Below are 21,232 nucleotides of genomic sequence, written 5' to 3'. Positions count from 1 at the left end.
AGTAACGGTGTATGCCTGCGCTACTGTTCATAAAAAAAAAAAATATATAAAAAATAAAAAAAAAATGTGTTCAGCTGCAGCACGAACATGAAAAAATAGAAAAATTGTTTGTTGAAGCCAAAAATACCTCTATGATGTTAACTTGTCAGAATAAGTTATTACAAGATAAGTTGGAAACTTACCAGACTGTGGCAGAAAAGGCTGCAGTACGTATCGCACAATACAAGTATAAGAAAAGGAGGGGAAGGGTTAACAAGAGAAAAATAAGTTTAGCTATTGCAAAGGTAGGAATCGACTGGGACCCTGAAACGTGGGATGGGAGTATTTGGGATTCTTCAGAGTTTTCAGACTCTGGAGGAGAGTGTAATCAAGCCAGTAGTCAGGGTGAGTCGGAAGAACGCAAAGTGATTCAGGCGCAGCCCATACATCGTTGGAAAATACAGAGTGGTCCAAATTTTCCACAGGGGGTTGCAATGGATTCCATGGAGGATTTTACTCAGCAGGAGATTAATGACATTTTAGACAGATTCCGACAAAGACCTGGAGAATCTCTGCTTACATGGATGGTGCGGTTGTTTGATATGGGCACCTCTGGGGTAATGCTGGATCACTGAGATGCAATGAAATTCTGCACACTCAGTACTGATCCCACAGTGCAGGAGCAGTTTAAGAATTACGGGGGCAATAATCAAACTAACCTGTTACAATTGGCAGTGGTTGGATGCAGTCAGAAATACCCGACAGAGTCAGACTGCCCAGTGAACGATAAACCCTGGTATAAATTGAGAGATGTTATACAGAGGCTTAAGGAGGAAGTGATGAAAACTGCTATTTTTCTGGATAATGCACATAAGTTGATGGATGGACTTTTAACTGTGTCAGCGCAAAATAAAATAATCCATTTGGCTCCCCCTGCTTACAAACAGGTGATGATGACTCTGCTAATTATCAAGTAGCAAGCAGTCTGCTCTACCTATCTATTTTGAAGAACACAATTAAGTTGTTTTATAAATGTGCCACTCTGGCTAAGCCATGCGCTCAAACAATAACATAAATCAAGTTATTTAAACAACATTTTCTTTTTGTTTTACTGTTATTCAAAGCAAACAAATAAGTGCATAGATCATGTGTTTACACAATAGAGTATGTACAACAATTGCTGTGGCCTAAATAGTGGTGATTCCCATGGACTGCCTTTCATACACAACATTCATACATTCTCATACTCAAATAGACTCATTCAAACCGTGAACACACACCTAACATTCATCTCAGATTGTACATGGTTATAATTCAGGGTCCCTATACATATGCAACATTGAAGAACCTTTTTTCTCATAGAACAATTAATCAGACTGGTAATAATTTGGAGCAGGTGATTGAGGCAGTCCATGAGTTGGGAGAGCTGGGGGACTGGATAAAGACTGAAAGAGCATCCAGGTCTGGGACTTGTACAGACAATAAGAGGCTGTCTAGAAGAGACATGTTTTTGGCTTTGTTGAATGATGGAGTTAAGAAGGAGCAGATAGATGGAATAGAGACTCAAAGGCTGTGGGAGATGTATCGGAAAAGAGGATTGGACAAAAAGGAAGAAAGCAGGAGACTGAATAAACAAAATAAAATTCGAAGAAAGCCAGAGGTGGATGAAGAGGAAAAAGAGGGTGAGAGAGCTGCCCATTTGAGTACGAAGGAAGGGAGAGTCTCAGAGAGTGAATGGCTCAGTGAGAACTGGTGGGGGGAGGAGTTCTCCCGAGAATATGACAGGTTGTACCCGGATTTGACCTGGGCAAGGGTTGACAGATTAAAAGCAGATTAGGAAATAGGTCAAGCTCCGGTACAGAGATGGGCTCGCAAAGACAATAGACCTTATGTTGACATAGAAATTCATTGGAAACATCGTAATGTTCAGAAGGCCCAAGCCATAGTAGACACCAGAGCGGAGGTCACTTTGATATGTGGAAAATCCCAAAAAGTTTAAAGGACAGTATTTCACAATCAAAGGCTTAGGCGGAAAAGAGACACCAGCTGCGCAGACAAAGGTCCAAATGAAAATAGGGAGAATACCAAAAAGAGAGTACACTGTATTGATTGTTTCCCTCTCTGAATATATTATTGGAATTGATATCTTGAAGAGAATGACTCTGTATTTGGAGGATCGATACTATCAATTTAGATCAAAAAGGTACATTTCAGTTGGCGCCGTAAGAGTGGGTCACTTGAGAATTCCCCCAGTGAAGGTGCCCCAGGCTACTAAAGTAATTAATTTGAAACAGTACAGAATTCCAGGAGGGCATGAGGAGATCAGTGCAACCATACAGGACTTGATAGAGGCAGGGGTGGTGACTCCAATCACTACCGCATGGAATAACCCCGTGTGGTCTGTGCGCAAAAGTGACAATATTTGGCGCATGACAGTTGATTATCGCAAATTGAACAAGCACACACCTCCTTTGACTGCCGCTGGCCCAGATACTGTTACATTAATTGAGAAAATACAGAAGCATCCTGGGACTTGGTATGCGACTATTGATATTGCCAATGCTTTCTTTTCTATACCAATAGCCCCTGAATGCCAAGAGCAATTCTCGTTCTCATGGAACTAACATTCAAAAAGCTCCCTATGGGGTACTTACACAGTCCTACTATCTGTCACCGGATGGTGGCAGAGCATTTAGGTGAGGTACTATTTATTCCTGGAGCACAGCTTTGCCATTACATTGATGACATAATGATACAGGGAGAGACACAAGGGCAAGTGCAGATTCAGTTGGACAGGATTGTGGAGCATTTGCAGAGTAAAGGGTGGGAGATAAATCCTGTAAAGGTACAAGGACCCTCTCAAAATGTGAAGTGTTTGGGTATTCAATGGCATCAGGAACACAGAGAGGTGGTGCCGCAGGTGAAGCAAAAGATCAAAGTATTTGCTGTGCCACGAAATAGGAAGGAAGCCCAGCGGTTCATTGAATTGTTTGGTTTTGGAGACAGCAGATCCCCACTTGAGTCAGATTTTGGCCCGTTTGTACAAAGTTACGCAAAAGAAAAATGCATTTGAATGGAGAGAGCAACAGGAAATTGCGTTTGAATCAGCAAAAGAGGCTATACAGCGTACTTTGGATCTGTGGCCAGTGCGGGAAGGGAATGTCGAGCTGAATGTGACAGTGCAAAGTCGGTATGCTAATTGGAGTCTTTGGCAGAAGCAAGGAAAAATGAGGGTGCCTTTAGGATTTTGGACAAAGAAATTGCCAGATGCTGGAGAGCGGTACACTCCCTTGAAAAACAGTTGCTTGCATGTTATTGGGCCCTGGTGGACACTGAGCAATTGACCCTAGGGCACAATGTGAGTTTGAGACCTGAGATTCCTTTAATGCAATGGGTGATGAGTTCCCCCAAGACTCACTGAATAGGACATGTGCTAGAAGCCACCATAATCAAATGGAAGTGGTACATACAGGTTAGGGCCCGAGTAGGTCCCAAAGGCACTGCACTGTTGCATGAGCAGGTGGTACAAGCCCCAATGGGAGATACAGAGGTGTTGCATGATGTACCTGAGATACAGGTGTCTCCTGTAAAATGGAGTAGGCCATTTGAAGAATTGTCCTTAGAGGACAGGAAGCATGTGTGGTTTACTGATGGCTCAGCCAGGTATGCAGGGGCTAAAAGGCACTGGAAGGCGGTGTCATACAATCCTGTGACCAAGAAATAGTTGATCACTACTGGAGAGGATAATATTAGCCAGTTCACAGAACTATATGCTGTGTATCAAGCTTTGAAACAAGAATTGCGGGGAAAATGTCATATATGCACTGACTCGTGGTCCACTGCCAATGGGTTAGCCACTTGGCTTCCCACGTGGCACGCCCATAACTGGATGATATATTCAAAGGAAGTGTGGGGTAAGGAATTGTAGAAAGAGATCTGGACCATGTTGCCACAAAGCACAGTTACCGTGTATCATGTAGATGCTCACTGTTCCACCGACTCACTCAACAGTTGGTTTAATTCATTCACAGATGAAAAAGCTAAGATTTCGGAGGCCGAGGTGGCAACGCAAGATTCTGACCTGGTTGGGATTGCGAAATGGGCACATCAGAAGTGCAGACACTTTGGAGAAAAGATTACTAGCGGGTGGGCAGAGAATAGAGGGATACACATTTCCTTAGATCTGATTAAAACCTCCGATCTCACAATGTCCTATTTGTCAGCATACCCAACATAGACCAGTCCCACAGATAGTCAGAGGACATCTAGGCAGAGGAAAATTACCAGCATAGATCTGGCAGATTGATTACATTGGGCCCCTGACGACTAGTCAAGGATGTCGATATGTGTGCAGGCTGTAGACACATACTCTGGATATTTCATAGCATTTCCATGTAAAGTGCTACTCAGTTGAACACATTGAAAACGTTAGACTTGCTGATTTTGTATTATGGAATTCCATTACAGATTCAAAGTGACAATGGGTCTCATTTCAAAGGCAAATTGGTGCAGCCTTATTGTGTACAACACAACATTGAGTGGGTCTTTCATATTCCGTACTACCCGCAGGCTGCGTGTCTGATTGAGCCCATGAATGGATTGTTGAAAGATCAATTGAGAAAGTTGTCTGATGGGTCATTGAAAAATTGGAGAGATCATTTAAATGAGGCATTGCAAATACTGAACAATAGACCCCTAGTAAATGCAGAAACCCCTTTGATGCGAATGCCAACCCCAGCCTTGCAGATTCAGCCTCATGTAGCCACCAATACCATCCTCTACTGGGAGACAGCTCCTGTAGCTCTGGCTCCATACCGGGCAACACCGGAATACGCAGGTCTTGATCTGCATGCTTTGAAACTGTACAGACTCAAACTAAGAGATCTAGCACTCATTGAGACAGGAGTGGGAATCCTGATTCCCCCGGAGCACTTTGGCTTGATTGCCCCTCGATCTGGATTGGCTCTAAAGGGCATTCAAGTGCTGAGAGGGTGTCATTGATGCAGACTATCAAGGTGAAATCAAGGTCATCCTACTGAATAGTGGAGACTCTGATTTGATAATACAACCTGGAGACATAGTCGCTTAAATAGTGATCATACCAGTATACGGAGGGATAGTCAAGAAGGGGACTGTCCCAGCCCTTCTCATCATGCGTGGGGAAGGAGGGTTTGGCTTTACTGACAAGAATCCAGGAGCCAAAGTGTGGGTAGAATCACCAAATAGTCAACCCGAACAGGCAGAGGTTATTGCAACAGGAAAGGACAACGTCCTGTTAATCATGAAACCAGGGCAGGAAAAATGGGAACATGTTACTTGCGAGAATGAATAATACCTGTTTGTTCTCTGTTCTTTTAGATCACAGCAGGGTGTGTCTGTGCTCTGCTTGCGCTCGCTGGAGTGTGTTTGGTCGTGTTCGAGTGGGGCCGGGAGGGACCGGGAGCCCCTCGACTCCGAAGTTAGCAGCTGACTGTGCAAATCAACGGCACTACTTACTCGAACTGACAATGTGTGGTCCTATCTTGCACAGACAGTCCTCAACAGGTTGAACTTTTGCATGACAAACATGAAAAGCACCATGGATATTATTTCCACATGCCTCGTAGCTATACCTACCCCCGTCGATGTACCGTTGCAGACATGCAATGTCACAAATGCAGACGGGGCAGTGGAGGAAAATGATGTGTGTCACCTTATGAGTTGTGCCGATTTTGTCCAGAAACTACTGATGATACTTGGAAAAATCTAACACAAGTGATAACGTTTAATATCTCTGAAGGCGACATTTGCTACAATCTAACTTGTGACCCCATTACCATTGATAAATGTGCTCAAATACAACTTGAAGGAACTGAGTCACAAATGACGTGGGAACAACAAACTCTATGCAAAAATCGAAATGAAAGTACATGCAAAAATATGCAAAATAATATGATATGCAAAAATGTAGTATCTGCTGCCAGTCATTTCAGGCATGTTAAATTGCCTGTAGGGTGGTTATTCTCATGTGATAATATTACATATACGTACATTCCAGCAAATATCACAGGTGGACCTTGTGCCTTTACTAGATTAGGCCTCATGATCTTCCCATTAGATCCATCATCACATGTCCGGAATACGAGAGAAGCTGTTCAACTCAGTCAACATTGTGATTCTGAAATTCATTTACTATCTAAGTATGAATATATTAGTTTAGCTGCTTCAATATTAGGAATTCCAGGTCTAACGATTTATAATTCTAGGGCTGTTAGTGACTTAACATGTTTGATGGTGACAAATATTAATCATACATCAGTTGCTTTAGCAGAATTATTATGTGACGTGCGGGGGCAAGAAAAGCTATTACAGAACAGAGCCGCAATTGATTATTTACTCTTGAAAAATGATCAGGTATGTTCAGATTTTGAGGGAATGTGTTGCTTTAATCTTTCAAATCATTCCAAGTCAATTCAGTCCCAAATTGAAGCTTTACACAAGTTAGCTAAAGATGTCAAGCAGGATGTAGATAAAGGGTGGTGGGGTTAGCCTGTTAGAACTCCCCCTCTTGAGGCGGAAAGCCGAGAGGTTCTTGATTGCTCTCTTGCCCTGTTAAAACCTTTTGCTTGCTGCTCTACTGCTTGATTAACGAAGCTTTTACTTTATTCTGTTTTTAAACTGCGTCTCCATTTGGCATTTGTGCCTCGTGTCAGTAACAAATCCCAGAGATTGCAATCAGCATTTCTACTTACCAAGGTGCTCTTCCGACCAGTCGCTGCCCGGGCTGCCCTCAGCTGAGCATTGTCGTCGAGTGCTTGGTCCCGGGGAGGCAAACCTGGTTTTGGCGGCCATATTGGGGGTATTACAGCGCGCCGACGCGCTCTAGTCTTCTATAAAAGGGGATGACGTCTTCTCCGCGCAGCGGACGCGCATTGCGGACGGGCCGGACTCAGGCCGGAGTCAAGCCAGAGTCCTGCCCGTCTGCGCCCGTCAGCGCTAAGGATGCGCCAGGGGCCAGGGATGCTGTCCGGTGTGCTAGCTCTCCGCCTACTAACCGGCTGTACTCAATCAGCACCCTTAAATCTCTTAGACCCCCTCTGTTAAAATGTCATCATAAATTTTCGCCTGGCCAACTGCCCCGCAGCATGACCTGTAGATGTCTAAAGGACTCCGGGAAGGAACTTTCGGCTCCTATCACTGACTCCTTCAGGAAAATTGAGATACAGGAGCCTCCACCCCCCTTGAAAGAATTAGGCTTTCTCATTAACGCCCGTTCCCTGGTTAAAAATAATTTGGCCTTTAGAGACTTTGTTTCTCTAAGGAAACCCGCATGGGTCTTTGTAACTGAAACATGGAGTTCGGACTCCGCAGGCCCCGATCTGGTTAACGCCCTCCCTGACGGCTATGCCATAGTAAGACAAGACAGAGAGGGTCGTAAAGGTGGGGGAATAGGTATAGTCTATAAGAACACTTTCACCTGCCGTATGGACTCTCTTCTTTCCCCCAAAATTCTTTTCAGGCTCTGTTCTTTTCCCTTAGTTCCTCTCCCATAGAAACCTTTTCTGGTATTCTCATTTATAGACCCCCTGGCCCTAGATCCGCGTTTGGCTCCGACCTTCTGGAAACTATAGAGCCTTTTCTTAACGGACCCTCCCTTACTATTCTTGGGGATTTTAATTACCATTTGGAAAATAGCAACTCCAGTGAAACACTATCCCTGGTGGATTTGCTGGCCTCTCTCAATCTCTATCAAAAGGTACTATCCTCCACATATATTGCCGGCCACACGCTGGATGGAGTCTTCACGAATGACCCTAGGTTGGAGGTAGGTCCCTCTTTTCCCCTTTCTTGGTCTGATCATAAGGCAGTCTCTATGGAATTCACTCCCTGTGCCTCTCTCGCCTCCAGAAAAGATATAAACAGCTGGGTGCAGAAGAGGAGCCTCCGGGGGTTGACTGACCATTCCCTGGGTCCCCTCATTGCCAATTTTAAGCCTCTTCCCTCTCAGGACACTGACTCCTTGGCACGAGAGCTTGCGAGTACTATCGCAATGGCATTGGACACCCTTGCCCCCCTCAAAACTCTATATAGTGCCAGGAAACGCCCCTCAGCGCCCTGGTACTCCGACTCTCTCAGAGCTCAGAGGCAGGCCTGTAGAAGGCAAGAAATGCTCTGGTAAGCTCAGTCCGATACGGAAGCTCGGACTAAGCACAGACATCTTCTCAAGAGGTATAAAGCGGCGGTGCTGACCGAAAAACAATCCTATTTCTCTAACCTTACCTCGTCCCTTACCTCCTCTGGAGACCTGTTCAAAATTGTAGACTCCCTTTCCCTGATCCACCACCCTGACCCCATAGTCCCCTCACAAAATCTTTGTGATCAAATCTCTTCCTTTTTTCATTCCAAAATCTCAGACATTTACACAGCCCTTCAGACAGATAATCTCACTCGGGCTTCCTCTCCTGATTCAACGAATATTACTCTTCCTACTGAAACTTTCCCTAGTTTTACCCTTCTCACAGTCAAGGACCTTGATAAACTCTTGGATTCCCTTAGGTCAGGCTCTCCTCTTGATCCTTGTCCACTCAAAGTCTTGAAAAACTGTAGGGCAATTCTAATTCCCCCCCTGCTGGCAGTTATGAACAAGGCTATATCCAGTGGTGTCTTTCCAGCCTCCTGGAAAACAGCTATCGTAAATCCTCTCCTAAAAAAGGCCACTCTGGACCCCAGGATTTTAAAGAACTTTTGTCCTATCTCCCTCCTTCCTGCTCCGGCCAAGATGTTGGAAGCTCATATGAATTTCCATCTTAGCGCCTTTCTTGATAAAACCTCCCTGCTGGACCCTTCTCAGCATGGTTTCAGAAAGGCGCATAGCACTGAGTCAGCCCTTACAGTGGTGGTCAATAATATCCGCGCCAAGGTCGATAGGGGTCCGACCACGTTGCTGATCCTGCTCGACCTTACAGCTGCGTTTGACACCCTGTCCCCTACCATCTTGGCCTCTCATCTCAGTGAGATGGGAGTGGAGGGTCCGGCTCTTGGTCTTCTTACCTCCTTCCTTAACAACAGAGAGCAAAGGGTTAAATTGGGTGACTTCCTCTCCACCGCCAAGCCCTTGCAGTGTGGGGTCCCTCAGGGCTCCTCTCTGAGCCCCACACTTTTCAACGTTTATGTGGCCCCACTTGCTAGGCTTGTCAGGTCTTTCGGATTGGAAGTTCTTTCGTACGCTGACGACACCCAAATCATGGTTTCCCTGTCGCAATCTGTTGGGTCCACGGCCCTAAACTTTAGGAACTGTATGGGGGCCGTGGCAGGTTGGATGACGTCAAACTTCCTAAAGCTGAACGGGGAGAAGACTAAGATCCTTGTGTTCGGGGGTAACAAGGAGGTTTGGTCAGCCGATTGGTGGCCATCAACCTTGGGACTATGCCCCCAGCCATCCCCCGTAGCTCGAAATCTGGGAGTCCTATTTGACACCTCACTCGCCTTTGACAAACAAGTGAACAGGACTATTTCCACCTGCTGTGGGGTTTTAAGGGTGTTGAGAAAGCTCACCCATTACCTCACCCCTGACGCTCGGAAACAAGTCTCTGTAGCCCTTGTATCCTCACGCCTGGACTACTGTAACGCCCTCTACCTTGGGATGAGCAACAAACTGGTTCATCGGCTGCAAGTGGTTCAGAACGCGGCAGCAAGGTTTGTTGTCAATGCTCCTAGACGCTCCTCAGGAACTGCAATCAGGAAACATCTTCACTGGCTTCCGGTGCAGGCCAGGATTAAATTCAAAACCCTGATTATCATCCACCGCGCTCTTCATGACACAGGGGCCCAGGGCATTAGGTCTCTTGTGTCGTACTATACCCCAGGTAGGGCCCTGCGTTCTGCCAGTCAGATGCTGCTAACCGTTCCTCGGGTTGCGAAGGCAGAGCTTTTTTGCTCTTGCCCCCGAGCTCTGGAATGAGCTTCCCTTTGTCCTCAGGAATCAGGAATCCGTCATCCTATTCCGTAGAGGCCTTAAAACGCTGCTCTTCTCTGAAGCTTACCCTTAATGCTCTCTTTCTTTCTGTATCTTAGACCTGGCTGATTGTTTTCCATCAGTTGCGCCTTGATGCCTCCGGGCTAAGTAGCGCATTATAAATTCCTTATCAATCAATGGATTGGTTGTTTGGTGGAATGTACTGATATTAAGAATGATATATTGACCATTGGCTCCATTTGGCATAATTGACTCCATTTTCTGTGCTCAAACGTAGCTGCAAAGTGGGGAGGGCATGTTTTCGCTCTTCACTTGTTTTCGCTCCTCACCGATCAGAGTGAACTGGAACATGTTGTGTGGGATGCGTGCTTGGTACCTGTCGGTGAATGTGTGGAATGTACAGCTCTGTCTCAGAGTCAAAATACAGGAGCCTGGCCAGCTTCTGTCTTGACCTTGACACAGACCAGTACGGTTAGCTCGGTTATTCGCAACAGAAGAAAGGGGGCGAGGTTTCTAGAACCTTCGCCTCACGTTGAGTAAAAGCTATTAAGGGCTGGAAGTGTTCGTGGCAGGTGGGAGCTCACTTACAGAGTAGACGTACTGCTGTAAGACAAACAGAACTTGAGTCCCGATCGAACTCCTTCCTGGGCTGTCAAAGGGCTCATCCTCCTTGAGTTGGCAAGGGTATTGCATGATAGATCGGTGAGGTGTTCCTTACTTTGTGTACATAATTTCTAAGTTTCCTTGCTCTTTGCTACATGTAAATATGCGACATTTTATTCTGGTTTTGTGCTTGAGTTACTTGATAGTTGGGAGTCTGCATTAACCGATATATTTTGCCTTCCTTTCTAAAATATTGAATTAATAAACATGTGTGTGTCACTTTAAATGCACCTGAATTTGTTTTCTTGCCTCGCCTTAAGAGAGTGCTGGGTCTTGTTCTATCGCCTCGTCTTTTGGGAGTGCTGGTTTACATGTGTTGTTTAAAGGTGCAGTAGTGCATTTGCCTCCTCTTGGGAGTGCAGGGTTCAAGTGTGTTCTATTGTGTCAAATTACAAGCACTACACTGGCTGCGTTGTAGCTAGAATTCTGTCTGGAGTGTCTGATATGACTTAAGGACCGTGCCTTGCATGACATCCCCTAAAGTGGAGATCCCGGTAAGATCTAATTTCCGGAATCTTGTCAATGCGGCAACCTGTGGGAGCATAGCTCCACACCATAATGGCGTCTGTTCAGTCAGTCTGCTCCACCACCTCATCCGTCTAAGAGTTGAACGGCACAGATGCAGGACATCATTTCTGGTCGGGGAAAGATGAGTGTTTTCCCCTCTCCATACAAGTATAATTGCAACACACCCATTGCGGTTTTATTGAGCGCGTATGCTGGGTGATCCTGTGTATTGTACCACCAGTCGTTTATAATCTGGAGGTGGGCTGAAAAATAATATGACTCAATATCGGCTGCTGTTATGTCCTCACAGTATGTTGCTGAGGGTCACGCGGGGTGTACACCCGTCCAAAGAATGGCATTTAGGATGGAGTTTGGTTTGCTAATCCACTGTGGGGCGTCATAATGGAAGTTAAGTAGTTGGTAGAGGAATCTGGGTAATGAGACCATCTTAAAGATCACCGACTGTCCTGTCAAGGACAGCGAGAGCACAGACCATATCTTTTTGTCGTCTTTTAGAGGATTGAATACTGGTTCCATGTGGCAGTCGCAACTGGGTATATATAAACGCCTACGTATTTGAACCCCTAGGTGGCCACCCGTATGCCCGCCGGCCTGTCAAGTCTATGTGGGTCAGGATCCACTACATATACCATGGATTTTTAGGTGTTTGGGTAGAGGCCCAAAGTTTCACTGAATATGTGAATTCTTTAGCACAGTGTTAGATTTGGGGAAATCTAGTTGGCACAGGTAGGTACTTGTGACAAATAGGGACTCTTGCCTCTAGTCAGGGTAAGGGGGTACACTCCAAAAATAACCCCTGCTCACCCCCTTGGTAGCTTGGCACGAGCAGGCAGGCTTATCTCAGAGGCAGTGTGTAAAGCATTTGTGAACACATACAGTAATACAGTGACAACACTACAAATGGACACCACACAGGTTGTATTCTAAAATAAGTATTTTTATATAGCCTTAACACAAGACCAAACAACAAAAATCCACAATACTGTACTCAAAAACAGTCTCTTAAATGTTATAAAATAGCTCAGTTCTCTCAAGTTGTAAATGTTACACTTTACTCTCAATGTACCTTAGATGCGTAGCGCAAACAAAACAAAAGGGTTGCAGGGAAGGTGATGCGTCGGTTCCTTACACGCAGGGGAGTGGATGCGTCGGTTCCTTACTGCTGCACAGGGAAGTTGATGCTCGCTTCCTTACTGTGTGGGGAGTTGATGCGTCGATTTCTTACTGCTCTCCGGTGCGATGCAACACGCTGGCACCTCGATGCGATACTCTTCTCCAGTGCGATGCAACAAAATGGTGTCTTGTTTGCGATGCGACAACGTTGGTGTGATGTGACACGACGGCCCTGCGACGCGCTTCTCCGGTGATGCGATGTTTACCTCTGTGGCAGCGTCCCGCTTCTTCGGTGATGCGCCGCGCTTTGGCGATGCGATGATGGCAGCGGCGGCTCGCTTCCTAGGCGATGCAATGACAGCGGCTGCGGCGGCGACACGCTTCTCATTGTTGCGTCGCGCTTCCAGCTCCCAGCGACACGCAGTCTCTCAGAAGGCCCAGCACAACAGCAGGCACTTCAGTTCCCAGCAAGGGAATTCAGGGAGAGCTGGTTGGTGAAGTCTTGTATCCCTGAGACTTCAGGCAGGAGGCAATCTCTAGTTCAAGCCGTTGGAGATTCTTCCTCAAGTTGATAGAAAGCACACTCAGTCCTTTTCTCCTCTCGTTGGCAATGAAGCAACCACTGCAGGCCAACCCCCAAACACACAGCACAGGGGTAGTCTCCTCCTTCAGCTTCTTGGTTCTTCTCCTCAGCAAAGGTTCGTCTTGAGTCCCAGAAGTGATCTCAAGTTCTTGGGGTCTGGGTCCCAATATTTATACTCCTTTTCTCTTTGTTCTCTGGAGGCAGAGAGGCCTTTGCCTAGTCCAAACCAGTTCTGGTCAGTCCTGGAGCACTTTGTTGACATGTCTCCTACTTTCCTTTCACAGTGCAGGGCAGGGACATCAGACACACCACAGGAGGTGGAGCCAGCATTGTGGAGGGAAGGCCCAGCCCGATTCAGGTCCCAGGTGCAACCCCTCCCACCCATCTAGATGCAGATCTCTCTATTCAGCCCTGTGCTGACTCACCCACTCTCCTGGAATCCCCTAGCCCTGTCACTCAAACTCCAGACAAGGAATACACAACCTAGCGGAGGCAGGTTTGGATGGTTAGATAAGAAAATGCCTACTTTCTAAAAGTGGCATTTTCAAACACAGAATGTTAAAACCTACTTCATTAAAAGATGTATTTTATCATTCTGAGTTCAGGCATACTAAACTCGAATTTCTACCATGTTCCCTGAGTCAGTTAGAATTATAAAATGTAATAACCAAACTGCCCATTCTAGCCTATGGGGAAAAGGTAGCCTTGCAATAGTGAAAAACGAAAATGGCTGTAATTCACTATTAGGACATGCCACACACACCAGGGCATGTCCTACCTTTTACATACAATGCACCCTGCCCTTGGGCCTACCATAGGGGTGACTAATATGTATAAAAGGGAAAGTTTAGGGACTGGCAAGTGGGTTCACTTGCCCAGTCAGCATGGCAGTACCAGACTGCACACAGGCCCTCAATGGCAGATCTGAGACACACTTTACAAGCTGCTCCGGTGGGTGGCACAATCCGTGCTGCAAGCCCACCAGCAGCATTGGTTACAAGCCCTGGGCACACGCAGTGCACTGTACTAGGGTCTGACAAGTAAACCAATCAAGCCAATCATGGAGTCACTAATCCATACATCAATTTACGATAGGGAGCACCTGCACTGTGGCACTGAACAGCAGTGGCACAGTGCCCAAAGCATCTATAACCAGCAAAAACACATGAGGCAACAGCAAAAAAAATGGAAGGGAGACCCACGCCAATGGTGCCAGGTCTAACAAACAGCCTATGTCTCCTAGTGTCTGGCACTGTAACAAAGAATAGAACATCATCTGCATATAATGAGATCCTGTCTGACTGCCTGTCTCCTCACTCAAAGCCTCACACTTGAGCATCCATCCTCACCTAATCCGCCAGGGGCTCCAATGCAAGAGCGAACAGCAAGGAGGATGGGGGCAACCCCGCTGTGTTCTCTGCTGTATAGAGAACATATGCGACTGATCTCCCATCACCCGCACCGATGCCGTCAAGTTCATATATAGCAAGCAGAGATATGACAGGAACCGTGGGCTGAAGTTAAGGTGCTGAAGGAGGAGATATAGATATGCCCAGCTCACAGAATCAAATGCCTTGTGTATGTCAGCAAGAAGAAACATCGCCAGCTCCTTCAGTCCATTGGACAACGCCAGCACATTATAAACTCTTCAAATATTGTGGCTGGTCGCCCTGCGTAGCATGAACCTGGATTGGTTGGGGCGGACCAAATCCGGGATGTGAGTGATTAGTCTATGTTCCAGAACCTTGGCTAATACCCTTAAGGTTCAAGAGGGAAATTGGGCCGTAGGATGTGGGATCATACGCTGGGCGTCATGGTTTGGGAGAGACCACAATCTCTGCATGGTACCAATTCCGTGGCATAACCTCCATGGCCGTTGTGGACAGCACCAAGTCTAGAAGGTAAGTTTGAAGCTTGGGTATATATATTTTGAAAAATTCACAGGGGAATCTGTATGGCCCAGGAGCTTTGCCCGAGTTTATATCAGCCACAGCCGCGGTAACTTCCTCCTCTGTGCTTCTTAAGATCCAGCAACACGCGAGCTGCAGGGGATAGGGACTGAAGTGGGAGTGCCTGTCCAAACTCTTCTATTTGTGTCTCTGAGATTACCTTGTTTCTGCCATAGAATCCTTCGAAATGGGAAGCAAAAGTACTCTCTATGACACCTGGATCTGTAAGTGAGGTACCTGCCTTGCTCTTAATTAGGTCAAAAAGGGTGTGCTCTGGAAGTACCCTGGCATAATCTATGGAGTAATTGACTAGTTTTGTACACCACTGATAAATGCGGCTCTGAGATGCCTGTCAGGCCTGCCACACCTCACCCATCATGTCCTGGTGTTGTAATAGGCCAAGTTGTCTATGCACTGGCTGGCCATCGTGTTGGCGACTGCACAGATCCAGCACTGTGATTTCTGTCTCAAGATCAACTATGTCCAGCAGTCTGCGCCAGCACTCCCCAGTACAATAACTGATATCCGACCCCCTATGCATGGGCTTCAGGGTCGCTCATAAAGTCTGAGGGGACCTCACCATCCCTATATTATTTGCAAAACATCAGTCAATGCAATCTTCCATATTTTTGCGATAATCAGGGCTCTGAAGATGCCATGGCGACAGGTGCCAATGGAATGCCGGGCACCGGTGTCCCATCCGAAGACTCAATGCCACTGGAGAGTGATCCAAAAGTCCCCTTAGGAGCACCACGATATCCGTCACCTGGTGTAAATTATTGCCGGGGACCAAAATATAATCTAGACGAGTATTAGAGCCATGTGCCACTGAATAGAAGGTATACTAACCGCGGAGGGTTTCTGGGCCCGCCATACATCTATGAGAACCAGTGCTGTGATAAAGGAGGAGAGCGGCCTCTTGCTCGATGTCGGAGGAGGCCCCTGTGGGCACCATCTATCCACTGCTGGGGTGATGACTCTATTCCAATCCCACCAACACCACAAGCCTGTCTGGTAGCTCCCGCCAAAGCCCCGTCAATAGTTCGACAAGGAAGTGTCCAAGGGGGGTGCAGGGCATATACACTTAGCAATGTAATAGTTTCTCCATAAAGCGTCCCCGTAACTGTTGTGCATGTACCATATTTGTTAACCCATGTCTTAAAATGTTAGAAGGGGACTGTCTTTTTAATCAAAATCCCAGTACCCCTGGAACCTCGTGTGAATCCCGAGTGGTAAACTTGTGTGTATATCCCATTTAGCCAAGTGGGGGACCTTGTTCTCTATAAGGTGAATCTCATGTACAAGCAGGACGTGTGCTCCATCCTCTTGGCCTGCTTTAGGATCTCCGCCCTCTTCAACTTACCTAGTAGGCCATTTACATTCAACAACACTAATTAGATTAAGTCTGATTAACAGGTTTGCAACTGGGCACAGATGGTTGGATCATGTTGCAGTGTCTTTCTTCTGGGTATGTGAGGGAGCAGGTATCTGGCAGGCACCAAAAAAGAAGAAAAGTCAAGCATGACAATAGTAGCAACACCATCAAATAATAGACTATTAGTCCGATGCAGTATTCACTACACAAACAACTGATATGTAACACCCCCTACCCCATTCTCCAAGTATCTGTTGCGGATTGGGATGCTGGCAGACCCCAACGGGGGTCTGTCCCAGCCCATAACATAACGTGTATTTATTAAGCCTATGTTACCCCGTGGGCAGCTTGGCACTGAATAACAGATGTTTATTGCTACTCACCTCAATGGTACACATTTTATCAACCTCAGAAGGATGAAGGGCTGGCTGGACACACTTGGATTTGAACCTATGTGCATGAGGTCAAACACAAGCCCATACAATTAACGCATTAGTCAACTAAGCCACCATACTCTGCCCATCCCATTGAATCCCCCTACATAACATTAACATATTATCAGAAAGGTGTTAGCTGCTGTTTACTGTCTTTCGTGGCAACCTACAGCATTATACACCTCTAGGATCAAGGATAGCGCTATCTAATATGGTTAGCCCCCATTGTCACTTAGGAGATCCTGCATTAGACGCCTGAGAAGTTAGAGAGCCCCCTGTGGCTGCCGGTGCATTGCCCGTCCTCCTGGGAGTTCTCCATGATGACCGGGATCGGTGGCGATGAGTAACAGGGGCCTTTTTGTTCTTATTCTGCTTGTCGCCCTGAGAAGAGTCAGAATCTAGGGGTGGTGGTGTGTGGGGTTTAATCTGGATCCTTTCATACTTCCACTGAAATACCTCCTCCACGGAGTTGATGAAGAGTGTCTGAGACTGGTATATCACTTTGAGTTTTGCACAATACTGAAGCATGTATCTGATATTTAGCTCACAGACATGCTGCTTTGCCGCTTGAAAGACTGATGCTGTTGCTGTACTAGCCTAGTGTAGTCTGGAATTATCATAATATTATGTGATTGGTACATAATCTTCTCCTGTGATCACGTATGTTTTAGAATCGTGGCTCTATGTATATAATTCAGACGTTTCACAACAACTGGTCTGGGCCTCGCTCCCAGAGGAGGTCGGCTCACCAAAGCCCTGTGGGCATGCTCAACCACAAAACAGAGGGAAAGGGCTCCTGCTGGCAGCATCCCACAAAGCCATTGATTCAGGAAATGCTCCACGAGGTACCCTCACAACTCTCAGGGATGCAACAGAATCGTCAACCTTGGAGACCAGGACCCCACAATCCTGTCCACTGCATTGGGGTGGTCTTTTCTTAGTAGCATCACCTCCGAGCCCACAGAACCTATCTTAGCTGTTAGGATATCTCGAGATTGGGGGATAGCGGCCAATAGGGCTTGATTATCTGGGACTGTTACCTACTGGCCATCTGGCGCTGGCTATGGCAGGGGACAGCCAGGTTGGGTATATTTGTCTAGTGTACTTTGTTTAACTGCTGGTGGCCCGTTGTCTTTAGTCATGCTGCACAGGCGGTCTAGGGCGTGCACTCCGTAAGTTCGATCTACCTTTGACCCGCCTGATCCCCACTGCGTCTCTCTGGAGTGGCATGGGCAGACAGATCTGCAGCTCACCAAAGCCACAGGCTTATGTGGCCACTATATCAGGACAATCACCAGGCGAGGCTCTAATCTACCATCAAGGAGAGGGACACACCATGTCACAACCGCACCAAAGCCTAGTCCAGCCATCTCTGCGACTGATGCATACACCCTCTATTTTGCCTCCTAAGGGGTCTGGTATATAAGTTCTTGCTCCCGGGAGTATCTGCCGCCTCCTCACACCCCTGTGGCGTCGACGTCCGTGGTCTGGCAGCTGGCTACAACTGTGGCTAATGTGTCCCCAATAGGCTGAAGCTCACCCACAGGTCACCCTTACCCCTGCCGCTGTGTGGGGTTAGGGTCGTTTATTTGTAGGACTGTGGCGATTAAACTAGTGAGGGCCTCCTATTCCGCCACACCACAGGTCTTGGCAGTCTGGGGATGGTGTGGTCTCATGGGTCTTAGTGGGCCGTGTGATGGGCTCGGGTGCATCCAAAGTCAACGTGTGTCCTATGCCTAGTGTTCCTTAGCCGTGGGCCTGGCCCAGTACTTCCCGCTCCGGGGCCTTGCGTCTTGCCCCCAAGGATCCAGGGCTCCTTATCGCAGGGATTATGAGGCCTTGAGGAGCCGCTCCTCTCACCAATATCTGTGGGCCGCCCGTCGGCTCCTTTGTGCAGGTGCCGTTCTTGTACCATGAATGCTGCCACGGCCCACTTGTTCCTTGTGCCCTCCATTTCCAGGTCTGGTACGCTGATCAGGGAATCTGGGGAGATCTCTGAGTAAGAGCCCTCAGGTTTGTAGTTCTCTGCGACTGAGGGCCATACCCCTCTAGAACCTCAGCCACACTCTCCTTTCCGCGTCACCACAGCTGGTTCCCGCCGGCTCCAGGCCCCATCTGGCAGGAGCAACTGGCCCTACCTTGCCCACAGCAGCTCGTCCGTGTTCAGGACATCAAATCGCACCCATATTGTGTTGCGGGGACTCCTCAAACTCTGATTGTGGTGGTGACTTCTTCCTCGCCTGTGCCCTGCAGGATCATGATGGATGGTGGCCATGCGGCGCTGAGCTAAGTTGCGGCCGTCATGCTCTGCGTACAAGCTACACCCTTCACCTTGATAATCTTGAATACTGCAACTTTTATTACTCAGGCCTGTCTATGAACTTTTATGCCTGTTCAGTGGAATGGAAAAACATTTATAGAGCGCATGGCTACCCGGAAGCATCCCAGCGCTAAGAACCGACAGCAGGAGAACCAGAAGGGCTAAGGAAAGAGCAAAGTCTTTATTTGCTTCTGGAAAGCCATGTGGTCAGGGATTAAGCGTAGGTGAAGAGGCAAGGCATTCCAGAGTTTGGAGGCATTGTAGGAAAAAAGTCTGCCACCACTTCTGGACCTCTTGATCCTGGGGATCTCAGCCAGATGCGGATCATCTGATCTAAGTTTACGCTTGGCTTTATATGGACGAATCATGGTGGAAATCGACTGTGGACCGAGTCCCTGCCTTGCTTTATGCACTAGGCATAAGGACTTGAACTTGATTCGTTCCTGAACCGGGAGCCAGTGGAGGGCGCAGCGATCCGGTTCGGCTGACAGTCTATTAGAGGTTCCCGTTAGCACTCTCGCTGCGCTGTTTTGTACGGATTTAAGTTTCTTGACTGCTGAAATGGGAGCGCCCAAGTACAGGGCGTTCCCTTAATCCAATCTGGAGAGTATTAATGACTGGACCAGTACTTTCTTGGCTGCGGAGGGAAGAAGGGGCAGGACCTTTCAGGCCATTCTAAGTAGGCCATAACAGAGGGCTGCTGTTTTCCTGGCTTGCGTCCTGAGGCTGAGGTCCTGGTGATGCAGATTGGGGTGTACAAAATCTCCCTACTTCCACGGATAGAGTAATTTCACAGTTACACGCACATACACTCATCATACACTAGGGCCCATTTCACTAACATACACTCAAATACTCCACCAGCACTGAACCTGTGGAAAACTCCTAAATACCCCACATCTACACTGAGGTCGAAAAGACCTAGTTATTGTAATTGTCCTGAGTCATAATCTAAACAATCTATACAACGATAATCAAATAGAATACTCAATAATTGACAAGAAATAATCACCAATACCGTATTTAAAATTATGATTCTTTATCTAAAATTAGTCAAAAGAAATTAATCAGAGTAAAATCATTTTCTCATAATTACCTATTCTAGCTAAATGTCAGAATGGGTCATCAGGACAAGTCTCTCAGTAGAAATCTCCCGAGTCACCGTCCTCACAGCATCGATCCTCACCAACGCAGGTTTGGGAAGAAGTGGCAAAGTGGCCTCCCACCCTCTCTAGGCTAACAATATTTATAATGAAACTTGCAATATTATAGAAACATTAAATGTTCTACACGTCCGCCGAACCGCTGAGCAGAGCGAGCAGGAAAGTATGTAGCATCGCTACATTTGGAAAATCTCCGCTCAGAAAAAATCACAAAAATAAAAAGACAGAACAGGAACTAAAAAAATTATCCTTCGACATCCACATTTCCACGGAACTAACATGATGACTTCAGAGTCCATTCAGTTCATTCTTTATGGCTCCTTTGTCCTCCAAGGTTATTCAGACGTTTCTTGGTTCTTGGAGACTTGCCCAGCACTGCTACTGTCCTCACGGAAAGTTTTAACCAGGCGAAGACTGTGGTCAGATGATTCAACCATATTCAGCAAGGCCCTCTCATCACAAATCTCTCACTCGAGGCCAGGCTGCAAACGGCGGACATTTTATGCTAGGCCAAAATGGACCATCTTAATTAAAAGAGACAAAAACAACATTACCACAGCATAGTGATTAAACAGTGTTAACCCCACTAATACCCTTATGTGTATGTAATTATCTAGCTTTTGCAACACAGAAAAGCATTAATTCAAAAGCGTTTCGTGCTTTAAAATAAACAGCACTCAGCAACGTTTATTTAATAAAACATGCACATTTATTAAATAGCAATACAAAAGCATTCCCTCGTGTCGGTTTTCTTCTCATTAGTTCATGTTGATGAGTTTAAACATATACACAAAACAAATAATTAGTGATTAATAATTAGTAATTTTAATTATGACAAATAGACAAACCAGAGCTTAAAAAACCCAATAGATTTTCATCAGAAAATCCTGCTCCAGCAATCCCCCCTTTGGTGATTTCATCACCAAATAACCCCAAAAAAAAAGAAAATTTAGTGAATTTTAGTCCCATTTTAGGAGAAATTGGAAATATCTTTTTCCTCCTTACACAACACTACACACCAGACACTCTTTCATCATCCCTCTTTGTTTCTAAATAGACACTCTCCCTTAATTCTTCTAATTCAATTTCTTGTGGTTCTCTTTTCAACCTTTTATTTCTCTTTTCATTGTTTCTTTTAATTAATTTCTTTTTCCCTCCCCTGTTTTTACA

This window comes from Triturus cristatus, chromosome 11 (assembly GCF_964204655.1).
Source record: "Triturus cristatus chromosome 11, aTriCri1.1, whole genome shotgun sequence".
Lineage (NCBI taxonomy): Eukaryota > Metazoa > Chordata > Amphibia > Caudata > Salamandridae > Triturus > Triturus cristatus.
The sequence above is the reverse complement of the archived record's forward strand: the minus strand, read 5'-3'. Positions refer to the sequence as shown.